Below are 16,802 nucleotides of genomic sequence, written 5' to 3' on the forward strand. Positions count from 1 at the left end.
AGATCAGAGTGGAACTGAAGGAGATAGAGACACAAAAAACCCTTCAAAAAAATCAATGAATCCAGGAGCTGGTTTTTTGAAAAGATCAACAAAATTGATAGACTGCTAGCAAGACTAATAAAGAAGAAAAGACAGAATAATCAAATAGGCGCAATAAAAAATGATAAACGGGATATCACCACTGATCCCACAGAAATACAAACTACCATCAGAGACTACTATAAATACCTCTACGCAAATAAACTAGAAAATCTAGAAGAAATGGATAAATTCCTGGACACATACATCCTCCCAAGACTAAACCAGGAACAAGGTGAATCCCTGAATAGACCAATAACGGGCTCTGAAATTGAGGCAATAATTAATAGCTTACCAACCAAAAAAAGTCCAGGACCAGATGGATTCACAGCCGAATTCTACCAGAGGTACAAGGAGGAGCTGGTACCATTCCTTCTGAAACTATTCCAATCAATAGAAAAAGAGGGAATCTTCCCTAACTCATTTTATGAGGCCAGCATCATCCTGATACCAAAGACTGGCAGAGACACAACAACAACAAAAAAAGAATTTTAGACCAATATCCCTGTTGAACATCGACGCAAAAATCCTCAGTAAAATACTGGCAAACTGAATCCAGCAGCACATCAAAAAGCTTATCCACCATGATCAAGTGGGCTTCATCCCTGGGATGCAAGGCTGGTTCAATATACACAAATCAATAAATGTAATCCAGCATATAAACAGAACCAAAGAGAAAAAGCACATGATTATCTCAATAGATGCAGAAAAGGCCTTTGACAAAATTCAACAGCCCTTCATGCTAAAAAACTCTCAATAAATTAGGTATTGATGGAACGTATCTCAAAATAATAAGAGCTATTTATGAAAAACCCACAGCCAATATCATACTGAATGGGCAAAAACTGGAAGCATTCCCTTTGAAAACTGGCACAAGACAGGGATGCCCTCTCTCACCACTCCTATTCAACATAGTGTTGGAAGTTCTGGCCAGGGCAATCATGCAGGAGAAAGAAATAAAGGGTATTGAAACAGGAAAAGAGGAAGTCAAATCGTCCCTGTTTGCAGATGACATGATTGCATATTTAGAAAACCCCATCGTCTCAGCCCAAAATCTCCTTAAGCTGATAAGCAACTTCAGCAAAGTCTCAGGATACAAAATCAATGTGCAAAAATCACAAGCATTCTTACACACCAATAACAGACTGAGAGCCAAATCATGAGTGAACTCCCATTCACAATTGCTTCAAAGAGAATAAAATACCTAGGAATCCAACTTCCCAGGGATGTGAAGGACCTCTTCAAGGAGAACTACAAACCACTGCTCAATGAAATAAAAGAGGACACAAACAAATGGAAGAACATTCCATGCTCATGGATAGGAAGAATCAATATTGTGAAAATGGCTGTACTGCCCAAGGCAATTTATAGATTCAATGCCATCCCCATCAAGCTACCTATGACTTTCTTCACAGAACTGGAAAAAACTACTTTAAAGTTCATATGGAACCAAAAAAGAGCCCGCATTGCCAAGGCAATCCTAAGCCAAAAGAACAAAGCTGGAGGCATCACACTACCTGACTTCAAACTATACTACAAGGCTACAGTAATCAAAACACCATGGTACTGGTACCAAAACAGAGATATAGACCAATGGAACAGAACAGAGCCCTCAGAAATAATACCACACATCTACAACCATCTGATCTTTGAAAAACCTGACAAAAATAAGAAATGGGGAAAGGATTCCCTATTTAAGAAATGGTGCTGGGAAAACTGGCTAGCCATATGTAGAAAGCTGAAACTGGATTCCTGCCTTACACCTTATACAAAAATTAATTCAAGATGGATTAAAGACTTAAACGTTAGACCTAAAACCATAAAAACCCTAGAAGAAAACCTAGGCAGTACCATTCAGGACCTAGGCATGGGCAAGGACTTCATGTCTAAAACACCAAAAGCAATGGCAACAAAAGCCAAAATTGACAAATGGGATCTAATTAAACTGAAGAGCTTCTGCACAGCAAAATAAACTACCATCAGAGTGAACAGGCAACCTACAGAATGGGAGAAAATTTTTGCAATCTACTCATCTGACAAAGGGCTAATACCCAGAATCTACAAAGAACTCAAACAAATTTACAAGAAAAAAACAAACAACCCAATCAAAAAGTCGGCAAAGGATATGAACAGACACTTCTCAAAAGAAGACATTTATGTAGCCAACAGACACATGAAAAAATGCTCATCATCACTGGCCATCAGAGAAATGCAAATCAAAACCACAATGAGATACCATCTCACACCAGTTAGAATGGTGATCAGTAAAAAGTCAGGAAACAGCAGGTGCTGGAGGGGATGTGGAGAAACAGGAACACTTTTACACTGTTGGTGGGACTGTAAACTGGTTTAACCATTGTGGAAGACAGAGTAGCGATTCCTCAAGGATCTAGAACTAGAAATACCATTTGACCCAGCCATCCTATTACTGGGTATATACCCAAAGGATTATAAATCATGCTGCTATAACGACACATGCACACGTATGTTTATTGCGGCACTATTCACAATAGCAAAGACTTGGAACCAACCCAAATGCCCATCAATGATAGACTGGATTAAGAAAATGTGGCACATATACAGCAAGGAATACTATGCAGCCATAAAAAAGATGAGTTCATGTCCTTTGTATGGACATTCCTTTGCAATACAGTCTACGTGCTACATGAAGCTGGTACATGCTACATGAAGCTGGAAACCATCATTCTCAGCAAACTATCGCAAGGACAAAAAACCAAACACTGCATGTTCTCACTCATAGGTGGGAATTGAACAATGAGAACACTTGGACACAGGAAGGGGAACATCACACACTGGGGCTGATTGTGGGGTGGGGGAAGCGGGGAGGGATAGCATTGGGAGATATACCTAATGTAAATGACGAGTTAATGGGTGTAGCATGCCAACATGGTGCATGTATACATATGTAACAAACCTGCACATTGTGCACATGTACCCTAGAACTTAAAGTATAATTTTTTAAAAAGTACTATTAAAAAAGAAATAAAAAATTGTACCTATGTTATAAAGCATGGTTTGATTAAAAAAGAAAAAAAAGATCTGTTTCTAGGGCCAGGCTCAGTGGCTCATGCCTATAACCCCAGTGTTGTGGGGGGCCAAGGTAGGAAGGTTGCTTGAAGCCAGGAGTTGGAGATCAGCCTGGGCAACATAGTGAGACCTGATCTCTACAAAAAATGTAAACAATAAAAATTATCCTAGCACGGTGAAACATTCCTGTAGTCCCAGCTACTTGGGGGTGGAGTGCAGACTAAGTTGGGAGGATTACTTGAGCCCAGGAGCTCAAGGCTATAGTGAGCTGTAACCACACCATTACACTCCAGCCTGGACAACAGAGCAAGACCCTGTCTCAAAAAAAAATGCACCCTTAATCTTTAGAATTTGTCTCCATTTAATTCATCCTACCTCTTGCCTTATTTTAAGCTCTTGTTATCCCATACTTGACCTTCTACTGTTTGGCTACATCCTGTCCTCTGCAAATAATCTACCACTTTGCCACTGAAATGACCTTTCTAAAGACAAGCCCAAATTCTTTATGAAATTATGAAACAGCTCCTCTTTCAACTTTCAGAATAAGTTAATGATTGGTTTCTCACCTCCACTGGCAGCCTCATCTCCTAGCACTATTCCATGGGTATTCTCACCTCAACTCTACAGAATGCACTCCTGGACCCTTAAACACATCTGCACCTGCTGTTACATTCCTGTCCCTTCTGCTTGTCATTCTCTTCCTCACCTTGGTTTATCTAACTTTTACTCAACTTTTCAAAACCTCAGTATCCAAACATCACCTTATCCAGAGTGCGCTCCTTGAGGCCAGACTAAATTTCTTTTATTTATTTATATCTTTATTTTTTAGAAACAGGGTCTCGCTCTATCATAGGCTGGAGTACAGTGGTACAGTCATAGCTCAGTGCAGCCTCGAGCACCTGGACTCAGGCGAGTCTCTTGCCTCAGGTTCCTGAGTAGCAAGCAGCCAGGACCATAGGCTTGCGCCAACACACCCAGCTAATTTTTAAAAAGTTCTTGTAGAAACGAGGTTTTCCCATGTTGCCCAGGCTGGTCTTGAACTCCTAGGCTTAAGGAATCCTCCTGTCTTGGCCTCCCAAAGTGTTGTGATTATAGGCAGAAGCCAATGCACCCAACCTAAATTGCTTTTAATAACAATTCATTTTAATTATAAAAGCAATGCATGATCATTGTCAAGAACTTGGAAAACAAAAGCATAATCCCACTGAGAAGGATTACTATTATCATTTGGTCAAAGAGCCCAAAACTTAACTGATGGCAATAAAGGGGAAAAATAGACGGTTTATAAAATGGAACAATTACATGGTAAGCTTTGACCTTTTGTCAAAAGTCTACTTTTGGTTACCAAAAGTAGAAAGCAACCATAGTGTCCTTCAGTAGGTGAATGGATAAATAAACTGTGGTACATCCAGACAATGGAATATTATTCAGTGTTAAAAGGAAATGAGCTATTGTGCTCGCTTCCGCAGCACATATACTAAAATTGGAATGATAGAGATGATTAGCATGGCCCCTGTGCCAGGATGACATGCAAATTTGTGAAACATTCCATTAATTTAATTTTTTTATCTTAAATTTTTTAAATTAAAAAAAAGGAAATGAGCTACCAAGCCATGAAAAGACACTGAGGAAACTTAAATGTATAATATATTACTACATGAAAGAAGCCAATCCGAAAAGGCTATATAGTATATGATTCCAACTCTATGACATTCCGGAAAAGGCAAAACTATGGAGACAGTAAAAAGATCCATGGTTGCCAGGGGTTAGTGAGGAGAGAGGGATGAAAGAGCAAAGCATAGAGGATTTTTAGGTCAGTGAAACTGCTCTGCATTATACTATAGGAGTGGATACATGTCATTATACATTTGTCCAAACTCATAGAATTTACAACACCAAGAGTGAGCCCTAATGTAAACTATGAACTTTGGGTGATTATAATGTGTCAACGTAGGTTCATCGACTGTAATAACTGTATCACTTTAGTGGGGAATGTTGATAGTAGGGGAGGTTGTGCATTTAAGGAAGCGGGGGGGCCTATGGGAAAATTCCACCTTCCACTAAATTTTGCTGTGAATCTAAAATTGCTCTAAAAAATGGAGTCAGGCCAGGTATGGTGGCTCATGCCTGTAATGCCAGTATTTTGGGAGGCTCAAGGCCAGCCTGAGCAACATAGCGAGACCCCCTTCTCTACAAAAATAAAAAAAAACTGGCTGAGCATGATGGCACATGTCTGCAGTCCCAGCTACATGGGAGGCTGAGGCAGGAGGATCGCTTGAGCCCAGGAGGATGAGTCTGCAATGAGGCATGATCATGTTGCTGTATCCCAGCCTGAGTGACAGATGAGACCCTGTCTCTTTAAAAAAAAAAAAAGAAGAAAGAAATTAGTCTGTTTTAAAAGGGCAGGGAGATGGACAGTGTAGGAAGAGCCTAAAGGAGACAAACAAGAATCCTCAATTTCATCATTAACGCAAGGACAAGCCATTGAAGGGCTTTGGGGAATGCAAGAATGACAGTCTCTGAATTACCTTTTAACATAATCACTTTGGCTGCTGCTTGAAGAACAGACTGGAGGGAATCATGGTGGGAGCTGGGAGAACAGAACAGAAAGATGTTAATGCAGTTTAGATTAGCTATTAAGGACTTAGGCTACAAGAAAGGCAGTAAAGATGGAAAGACGTGCTAAATTAAAAGTAATCTTTGGAGGGAAAATTGACAGGATGTAGCAATGGATCAAATGTGTGGGTTGAAAGAAAAGCAAGAATGATGTCAAAGTTTTGGGATAAGCAACTAGAAGCCATTTTCTAGATAAAGGGATGAACAAAGTTGAAGCTAGTTTGAAAAGCAGGATGAAGGTTCACCTTTGAGCACTTTAAGTCTGAAGCTCCTGGTAGTGCCTCACACTTAGTAGGTGGTCAGGTTGCTCGTCTGCTGTTGTTACTACTGTTTTTGTTATGAGCAGAATAGGGTAGGCGAAATACTAGACACATTCATTATTTTTTAAAAATATTTTTCAGAAGTCAAAAGAATAGATGCAGAATCCTATAATTTCCCTGCCATCCCTGTCTCACAACCTGTCACAGTGTCTTTTTAATTTTTTTTTTTCTTTTTGAGACAGTCTCGCTCTGTCACCCAGGCTGGAGTACAGTGGCATGATCTTGGCTCACTACAACCTCCACCTCCTGCGTTCAAGTGATTCTCCTGCCTCAGCCTCCCTAGTAGTTGGAATTACAGGCACACACCATCATACCCAGCTAATTTTTGTATTTTTAGTGGAGATGGGGTTTCACCATGTTGCCAGGCTGGTCTTGATCTCCTGACCTCAAGTGATCCACCCACCTCGGCCTCCTGAAGTGCTGGGATTACAGGGTGAGCCACCATACCCGGCCTAAAGTGTCTTGAATCCTTACACTCATTAAAAGCCACTGGGGTTTATGTCTCAGTCACACTCGTCACAACTCTGCAGAGACCACTCTGAAAAATCTGTTGGAATGCATTCATGTTAGTTTTCAGTAAATAAATCATTGTGCCCAAAGATCCAAAACAATGAATTAATTTGAATAAGAAAGCTTAATTTAATAAGAGACTCTCCAGTATTACTCTTCCAAAACAGTGGTTCTCAAAGTGTATTTCCCAGACCCATAGATTCAGGGTCTCCAGGGAACTTGTTAGAAATGCAAATCTTTGGGACCCATCCCTTACCTACTGAATCAGAAACTCCGGGAGATGAGCCCAACACTCTGTTATCACAAGCCCTCCAGGTGACTCTGATGCTTGTTCAAGTTAGAGAATCACTAATCTATGGCCGGGCACGGTGGCTCATGCCTGTAATCCCAGCACTTTGAGACGCTGAGGCAGGTGAATCACCTGAGGTCAGGAGTTTGAGATCAGCCTGACCAACACGATGAAACCTCATCTGTACTAAAAATACAAAATTGGAATAGAAATACAATTTGTATTTGTATTTGGTGTACAAAAATACAAAAGTGGGATTATAGGTGTAAACCACCCTACCTGGCCAATAGCAATATTTTCATCTGCATGAACAAAAGTACAGAAGAAAATGGTTCAGTTTATTGACAGCAGGTGTGGCACATCCACGAAGCAGGGGCTTGGGAGGCAAGTGTGCTTACCTGACAGATGCCACTGATACACATGTCCAAGGAGTCCGTGTTGCAACGAGTTCCATCCAGTACCTTAGGTGCCAGCTCCACCACCAAATTTTGTCCTCATGCATGACACTTGAGTGCACACGGAGCAGCAGGATCATTATATCGTGGAAGCCATTCATAGTAACGCCCCGATACTGGACATCATTGTAGGCTGAGCACTGCCGGGCTCTGAAAGCTTCTGCATCTGGAGGGCAGTCCTGGGGGCAGGGGGAAAAGGCCACAGGCACATCACCCAGTGAGAGAGGCCAACAGAAGATGAAATCAGTTCACCAGAATCTCATGAGACCACACTCCACTTGCCTCTCTCTGGGAGTCACCTAATTCCCCCTTTTTTTTTTTGATTCAAAGTTGAATGTATGCTATGAAATTCTACAGAGATCGTGGCAATAATTATTTATACAGGAGATTATCTCATTATTCTGATCACTCATCCACCCAGCTATTTTTTCCAGATAATTAGAGATTACAAGACTTAGATGCCAAACTTTGCCCTATTTTAACCATCTTGAATATAAATTTTCAAATGCATTATCTAATCTCCTTCCTTTTAAAACAAGGGAAACCAAATGCTTTTAATTTTTCCAGGTGATTCAAGGATTCAAATTCTTCATCAAAATTCAATTGTTATCCATGCCTTCAGGAGCCATTTCAATGTAAAGGATTATTAGCCCCAAACTGCTGTGCTCTGTGAGCACTTGCTGTTGTTTCTTTGTCACTGATTTTTTTTTTTTTTTTTTTTGAGAAGGAGTGTCGCTCTGTCGCCAGGCTGGAGTGCAGTGGCTCGGCTCACTGCAACCTCTGCCTCCCGGGTTCAAGCGATTCTCCTGCCTCAGTACCCCCTGCACATCACCACACCCAGCTCATTTTTGTACTTTTAGTAGAGACGGGGTTTCACCACGTTGGCCAGGATGTTCTGGATCTCCTGACCTCAAGATCCACCTGTGTCGGCCTCCCAAAGTGCTGGGATTAAAGGCATGAGCCACAGTGCCCAGCCTGTTGTGGTTGTTTTTAATTCATCTGTCTTTCCTCCCCTGTCAGGCTCCCTCCCATATCTTCACTGGTACCAAGTACCTGCCTTCAACTGGCTGTAGGATGGATGACAGAAAACATAGCTTGTTCAAATTCTGTCTACAACAAAAGCAAATAAATTCAAAGTAAATGCCTTCAGTTGCTCTCATAATAAAACATTTTTGTACAAATATTGATGACTCATTGGTCTTTCTACTAAATTACTGATTCTGCCCACCAGATATTTCCAAAGCAAGATACTAGTTGAGAAAAGTGTTACTTTACTCATCAAAAATCTACTTTTGATATGCAAACTTCATAATTAAAGAAAACAGATACGAAAAAGCAATATAGCCCCCAGGCGCCGTGGCTCACATCTGTAATCCCAGCACTTTGGGTGGCTGAGGCGGGCGGATCACCTGAGGTCAGGAGTTCCAGACCAGCCTGGCCAAAATGGTGAAATCCCGTCTCTATGAAAAATACAAGAATTAGCTGGGTGTGGTGGCGTATGCCTGTAGTCCCAGCTATTCATGAGGCTGAGGCAGGAGAACTGCTTGAACCCAGGAGGTGGAGGCTGCAGTGAGCCAAGATTGTGCCACTGCACTCCAGCCTGAGTGACAGAGCGAGACTCTATCGCAAAAAAAAAAAAACAAAAACAAAAACAAAACAAAAAAAAACACCATAAAGTATTCTTTTTTGTATTATGAAAGTAATAAATATTCATTCTAAAAACTTTGGAAAATAGTTTCTACTCAACAAAAGAATAAATAACATAGATTTTTGTATCTAAATATTCACACAAATCTTGATTATTTACCAAGGACTTCCTTCTGGAAATAAAATTTCTGAGTCCAAGGTTATGCACATTTTATAGACTATTCAAAATATTGCAAAATTGCCCTCCATTATAATTTTCTAGTTTTTTTTCCAATCCAAAGTATAAAATATAACTTCATTGTTTTCATTTGCATTTTCTTTTTGAAATAGAGTCTTGCTTTGTCACCTAGGCTGGACCTCCCAGGTTCAAGTGATTCTCCTGTCTCAGCCTCTCGAGTAGCTGGGATTATAGGTGCCTGCCACCATGCCCGGCTAATTTCTTTTGTATTTTTCATAGAGATGGGGTTTCACCATGTTGGCCAGGCTGGTCTCAAACTTCTGACCTCAAGTGATTCACCCACCTCAGCCTCCCAAAGTGTTGGGATTACAGGTGTGAGCCACCGTGCCCAGCTTGCATTTTTCTTTTTATTGTTTAATATATTTTCATGTATGTTTGCTTTTTGTATTAATTCTTCAAAAATTTGTTTTATAGCCTTTATCCATTGGCATTTTTGTCTTTTTATTATTTTCAGCAGATGAAACTATTAAACTTCATAGTGAAATTATCAACTCTTTGTCATTTCTGTTGGAAATATTTTCCCCATTTCATTTTTTTTTTGGTACTTTGTAAAGTCAAAAAGTTTTACATTTTCATGTAGTCAGCTCTATTAATATTTCCCCTTAAGGTTTCTTTCTTTATTAATGGGCTTAGAAATGCTTTCCCACTCTGCTCTGAGAACAGATAAATACTTAAATGTATTTTCCTAGTTCCTTTCTAGATTAGCAGTCATATTTAACTATTTGTTATATTTGGAATTTATTTAGATGAATGGTTTAAGTCAGAAATCTAGCTTTATTTTTTTCCACAAATAGATATTTATAAATTATCAGCCAGGATTTTTAAATACAATTTTCCTCTTTTTGCTACTTGATGTTTGTCTTTTATTGTTTACACTTTTGGCCTTTATAAACTTCCTTCAATCCCTTTTGGAAGTAGATAGGGAATACATAGAATTAATTAATTAATTAACTAACATTCTTCTGAGATTAGTTGTATTACTTTGCTGTGAAACATTCCAAAATCCTATATTGCATCCACATTTTTGTTGTCTTAGCAAAATTAAACCAGGTTACACTCATAGAAGCAAGTCAAACTGAAGAAGACTAAAACTGGATGACTTTTTCTTTAGTCAGGGTCTTACTCTGTCACCTAGGATGGAGCACAGTGGCATGATCACAGCTCACTGCAGCCTCGACCTCCAGAGCTCAGGTGATCCTCCCACCTCAGCCTCCCAGGTAGCTGGGACTACAGGCACGCGCCACTACACCCAGCTAATTTTTTGTAGAGACAGTTTTGCCATGTTGCCCATGCTGGTCTCAAACTCCTGGGCTCAGGCAATCTGCCTGCCTTGGCCTCCCAAAGTACTGGGATTACAGGCATGAACCACCGTGCCAGGCCCGATGACTTTTCTCTGTTGAAATGAGGACTGTATCCTCCATCTGGCCATAGGAAGGATCATCAGTTATAAAATTACATCACCTCGTCTTCCTCCAGCCACGGCTAGTTTTCTCTATATCTCACTCTTTGAAACCAACCAAAGGAAAGTGTCTAAGAGAGCAGGATGCAAGCAACTTCTTTGCATTAGGCTCAATGGCAAGCATTCTCTAGGGACTGAATGTGCCGGCTAGCTAACTCTCAACTCCCTTAAATTCCATAAACCAATGAAGTTTCACAAAATTAACAAGAGTTAATTAGCGGAAGACACCTTAGGATGTCAGCCTCAGGGTGGCCAGATTTGTACATGTGACCAGCCCCCTTGGCCCCAGCTGACTATCCAGAGGCAAACATCTGGTCCACACCAGGTCAATCTTTCCCAGAAATTTGGAATTGCAACAAAAGAGCTGGAGCTAAGAGAGCTAAGAACTCATATCAATCTGGGGTTGGACTGGCCATTTCTTTTATAAGATTCATGTTGAAGCAAAGCAAGCCAGTTCCCACAGCACAGAAGAATGAATTCGGTAAGAAAGCAGGAAGAAAGACAGTAAACTATGCATTTAAATAGGAATAAGTAACCTGTGTTCCTCATTTTCTGATTTCTGGCTCCAGGCCCTTAAGGTCTGCTTATGCTTAAATTCCCTTAAAACCCACATATCCATCCAGTGAATCCCCTTTGTCCTGAGCTAATCTAAGTGGACTTCTGTTCTTAGCACATGATGCTATCTGATTAAGGCAGCCTGATATCCGGATCATGCTTTTTAGTTTCCCAGGGATAATCACTGACATTCTCTTTTTACCACCACCCTTTGAACTAGGTAGGTCAGGATTATTACCCTCACTCTACAAATGGAGAAAACTGTGACCTAGAAAGTTTTTAGCCACTAGTCCAAAGACACACACTAGGATATGACAAAGCCAAGACTGATTCTCAAAGTAAAAAGCACTCTATTACAGAATACTGCTTTCTAGTAAATGTGGGAGACACTGACTGCTTATATTAAATGCTTTCATTCACTTCACATTCTTCCAGTGTCAACACTAAGCTTGCCTAATCTGGCTCAGCTAGGTCCCACATCCCAGCTCAAGACAAGCTAGGGATTCTTGTGTCTTAAACAGTCTATTTGACATTTAGGGAGCAAAATGCCAAACATTCTTCTGCTTCCTTTCCCTGAGAAGCATTTTTTTCATATCAGTTAAGTTGAAAACAACACTTATTTATGAAATATACTTGATGGGCTTTGCCCTAGGTCACATGCTAGAGAGAACACACACAAAAAAATATAATCCACCACTGTCATTCAATGAGCTTGTTATCTTATTGGAGATGTAGCTTCTATACACATGAAACACACTGAACAAGTGTTATCACTGGTATTTGTAGACTTAAAGTAGGAATGCAATGAAGGACATAGAATTGTTATCCAAGAGTTAAATTGTACAATTGATTAGATGAAGTTAATAAGAATAGATTCCATATCAGCAAGACTTGACTCTAACCTGATAGAAGTAATAAAAAGGAAGTGTCAGTCAGTGCAGGTAGCCAGTCTGGGAAGCTCAGAAAAGAAGAAAGAGGAGAAGAAGGATAGGAGGAAGAGAGAAGAGGAGGATGGAGAGGAGGAGAAGGGAAGAGAAAGGAAGAGGAGGTGGCTGCCACAGCCAACAAATGACAAAAGGCACCCATTTCCCAAACCATCTTGAAAACAAGGTCTCCTTCCCCTCCTAAAACCATGGGGATTTGTAAAACCTGGGGGCAACTTCTGTATAGAAGCCAGGAATGAAAGATTATCTAATAAACTGAGTATTTTTATGCAGGACAGACAGGCCATTACCTGAGATTATTTATATAGTAGAACTGGACCAAGCTTTCATGTGGATCAGACATTTAGGCAATCCCCCTCCCAATCCCCTCTCCCAATAACCAGCAAGTAGGGACTCAGGAGAAATAATATTGTTGCTACAAGCAAATTTTAAAATTTTATTTTAACTTCATATCCAAGTTGTACTATGAGCTAAATTTTGTGATTCTTTTATATAACAAATGACAACATTTCTAGCATAAAAATAAATTGTTGGTGGCCACTATAAGCTAGAGTTGGCAAATAAGGAATTGTGGAAAGGTGAAATCTCAGATGGATTTAAAGGATGGTGTGATGTAAACAGGACAAGATTCGGGAAACGACATAACAAAAGAGAAACAGCAGAAATAAATTCGTTATCTATAAGGAGCAGTGTGCAGCCTTGTCCAGAAAGGGTGAAAGTTGGGAGTTTAAATAAGAGATAAATCTTACCTGAAGATAAGAAGGTCCTTGAATGCACGTGAGGAGATTTAAAAGCAATAAGGATCCACGGAGGGGACTAAAATATAAAAGATGGCATTTTAGGAACAGTAGAATCGCAAGATGGCCTGAAGCTCTGGAGACAGACATGAGAGGGGGTGACTCTTGCCCAGAGTAGGAGTAATGACAAGGAAAAAAAAAAGAACACCTTCAAGAGAAATACTGAATGGAAAATTGTCAGATTCCAGCCATTCATAGGATCCATGGTATGAGGGATCCTTCAAGGGTCACATCAAATGTCCCTTCTGTAAAGTCAAGAAGGAGCCCTGGGAGCCCCCTCTGCAAGTACACCAGGCCTCCCTCTGTGCTCATAGAAAAATGTGTTCATGCTACAAAAACATCCTTACCAAATGATGATATACTTATCTTAAAATTATTTTCCCTTTGCCTCTTCCATCATTGCCTTTCATCCCATAAATCCTGCTATGAAAACATGACTCATCAGTGAATTCAGGTATCAGACCTCCCTGCTGAGATGCATGACTTCTCTTAGAAATTCTCCATTTGCTCCAAAATACCCCGATAAGGATAATTCTTTATCTAGGACTCAGGGGCCAGTCTCTGGTTATAAGGATATATGTTAAGTGCTGATCAGTGGGTTATGTGTGAAGACAGCAGTCACCCAGGAGCCATGGCATGTACGTACCCAGGCATGTTCTGTTCCATAATCTTGCAGGCCCAAAGCCCAAATCTCCATCTCCCCTGACAGAATGAACCCAAGGAGAGCCACTGAACCAAAGTCTGAATTCTCAGGGAGGGTGGTGTGCTCCTCATGACCTGGATATGCCTTCCACTCCTGCCATTTGAGGCATGATCTCCTGCACACCAGGGGTGGAATTTCTTCATCTTCATCTATGTGCTGTGAAGGCATGTCCCTGTTACAACTAGGCTTCATAACAGAAGAACATTTTATCTTTTCTTGGGTGCCTGAATTTTTTTCTTTAGTGTCTTCTGCTGTGGTGGGCAGAATTCTGAAATGCAACTGTCAGAGTCTGTCCTCGTTAAGCCGGATCCTCTCCTATGCTAGGGATCCAACCCAGGCTGCTGGAGTAGTAGAAAACCAATAGCCATGGAGGATTTCCTTTCTCTGACTCCCTTCAGTTGTGTTTCTTTCAATTAATTCCCTGCTCTTCCCTGATCTCTGACCCTTGCCAACTAAGATTATTTAGAAGGTTTGCCCTACAGTTCCAGAGTTAGATTTTCTACAATGGTATCTGGAAGTATAATGTCCCTCCAATACCACAGCAATTCTTGTGCTTATGTGTTGCCAAAAGCTACCATGCTTTAGCTACTGCTGTCTGCAGCATCATTTTATTATCTGACAAAGCTTACAGCCTTTCCATACTCTTGTATAGTGTAGTAGAGTGGTTAGGAGTGCACTCACCGAAACCTGACTGTCTGAGGTTAAATTCGGTTCTGTGACCTTGGGCAGGTTACTTAAATCTCCTTTGTAAATGTGGAAATAAAAATAGCACATACTTCTCAGGGTTAGTGTGAGGATTACATTAATTTATTCATGAAATGGCACTTAGAATAATGCCTAGCATTCAGGAAGTACTTAATAAGTATGAGCTATTATTATTATTATTATTTCGGTTAAGTGTGAGGAAGTCAACACATATAGACAATAGCCCATGGTCTTAAGGCTGAGAGCCTGAGTCTTCAGACATTCCCATGGAGAAATAGAACTTTTAGCAATCTCTGGAATATGATCCAGTGTTAGATCTCCAAGGCTCACTGACAGAAACACCTCCTTCTCCATACAGCAGACTACTCTGATAGAGACTGAGTTTGGTCATTGATGATGACATCTCTTGGATGGGACTGAAAGACCCTGCTGTCCCTCAATACAGGGCTTTTATGGTCCTGGAAATATAGGTGTAGGCATGTTTGAATCAGGGGGCAAGTCTCCCTCAAAAGAACTCCTCATCTTAGAATCACTAAAGGCAACTTCCTTCAGAAGAGTGAATGACCATCCCCACTTCCAGGTAAAATGAACTCCACTAACCACTGAACTAGTGTGGCCAGTCTTCAGTAAGGCATTGCATGGCAGTGAGAAGGCAGTGAGAAGTAACAGCAGGGGGATGCTCATCAGAACTTGGTCCTCTCTCCACTTGAGGTGGGGTGGGTTGCAGACTGGTCCCCACTCCTGCTATGGTGAGGTGGATATTTTGAGCCCCCAATTAATAAAGCAGGAAGCAGTTCAATTAATTACATGGAAAAAAAAGATGTAACCATATTCATACTCCAAGCTCATTGTGGTTACATCCACTTATGGCACTCAACGTGTTTGCAATGTTTCTATAGTATTTTCAGAAATATACTTGCATGATCTCTCCTGTGTAGGAATGGGCTCTTACAGATTATCAGCACTGAAGCTGAGGCTTCATTTATGCACCTCTGGTTTGCAACACAGCTTAGGCATGCACAGCTGCAGATACTGTGGCACGTGGAGACAAAGGGATACTCTGGACACTTCCACTGTCACAACCTTCCCTTATTTCCCAAATAAGGAATTTTGTTGGAAATTCTGAGTTTGCAATGACAAGCATAGCAACTGATGCTACATTCTTATGAAACCTCTCTTAGGACTCTCTAAGGATTCCAACTCCGAGAACTAAAAAGGGCAGCACTTGCTTCTCCACCTCCTTCCTACCCTACCCCAAGCATCTATTTCTTACCAGCCTAGAAAGATTTCTGCCACATTCTCCCAGAGGGACCATAAATTAGAGACCACAGGTAACCCCCAAGGCCCAGAGAGCTTCAGGGGCATCATATCTTCACTCAAGTACACTAAAGTCCTAACCATTTCACCTAATGTGCATAATTTTAGCAGATTACATTTTATGTCTGTACTATGTGGCACAATACTCTAACACTTGTGTTGATAATAGATTCCTTTTTGGAATTAGCTAGAGCAGAGTGATACACACACAGAGAAACTCTAGAATGAGATCCTAAAATGTAACACCGTGATCTGGGGTTTAAAATAAATCGTTTTAAATAGTTTCACAACTTATTGCTGGAAATCATACTGTTTTGAAATTTGTTCTTGAATGACTACAAGGAAATTGTCAGACCAAAGAAAACTTTAGCTATCTATCCCACTGTGTTGGGCAAAATAATGCACCACCTTGGCCCACAAGATGTCCAGGACCTAACCTCTGGAACCTGCGACTATGTTACCTTACATGGCAAAAGGATCTTTGCACACATAACTAAAGTTAGAGACCTTGAGACAGAGAAATTATCTAGGATTATCTAGGTGGAAGAACAATGCCCAGCTGCAGTCACAGGAAGATATGACTACAGAAGAATGTTCAGGCCGGGTGCAGTGGCTCATGCCTGTAATCCCAGCACTTTGGGAGGCCGAAGCAGGCGGATCACTTGAGGTCAGGAGTTCGAGACCAGCCTGGCCAATATGGTGAAACCCTGTTTCTACTAAAAATACAAAAATTAGCTGGGCATTCTGGTTAGCATCTGTAATTCCAGCTACTCAGGAGGCTGAGGCAGGAGAGTCGCTTGAACCTGGGAGGCAGAGGTTGCAGTGAGCCGAGATCATGCCACTGCACTCCAGCCTGGGTGATAGAGTGAGACTCAGTCTCAAAAGAAAAAGAAAAATGTTCAAACAGATGCAACGTTGCTGGCTTTGAAGACTGAAGAAGGAATCACAAGCCAAGGAATATGGGTGGCCTCTAGAAGCCGGGAAAAAAAGGAAATTAATTTTTCCCTAGGCCTCCAGAATGATGTAGCCCTGCCTATATGTTAATTTTAGCCCAGTAAGACCTGTGTCAGACTTTGGGCCTTCAGAACCATAAGGTTATACATTTGTCTTGTTTTAAGCCA

General features: G+C 40.9%; 1 protein-coding gene and 1 non-coding gene across 2 annotated transcripts in view; one reads left to right on the forward strand and one right to left on the reverse strand.

Annotated features, from left to right (window-relative positions):
* LOC129028718 (E3 ubiquitin-protein ligase HERC2-like) overlaps nt 1-16,802 on the reverse strand; it is a 150,433-nt gene that overhangs the window by 75,881 nt on the left and 57,750 nt on the right. The window contains 2 exon segments of the mRNA XM_063652903.1: nt 7,260-7,495; nt 12,909-12,975. The gene's annotated coding sequence lies outside the window, so the exon portion shown is untranslated.
* Nucleotides 4,580-4,684, forward strand: LOC129026628 (U6 spliceosomal RNA). The gene has a single exon (XR_008497818.2). It is a non-coding gene; the product is annotated as a U6 spliceosomal RNA (small nuclear RNA).

The sequence above is a fragment of the Pongo pygmaeus genome, chromosome 16 (genome assembly GCF_028885625.2).
Source record: "Pongo pygmaeus isolate AG05252 chromosome 16, NHGRI_mPonPyg2-v2.0_pri, whole genome shotgun sequence".
Taxonomy (NCBI): domain Eukaryota; kingdom Metazoa; phylum Chordata; class Mammalia; order Primates; family Hominidae; genus Pongo; species Pongo pygmaeus.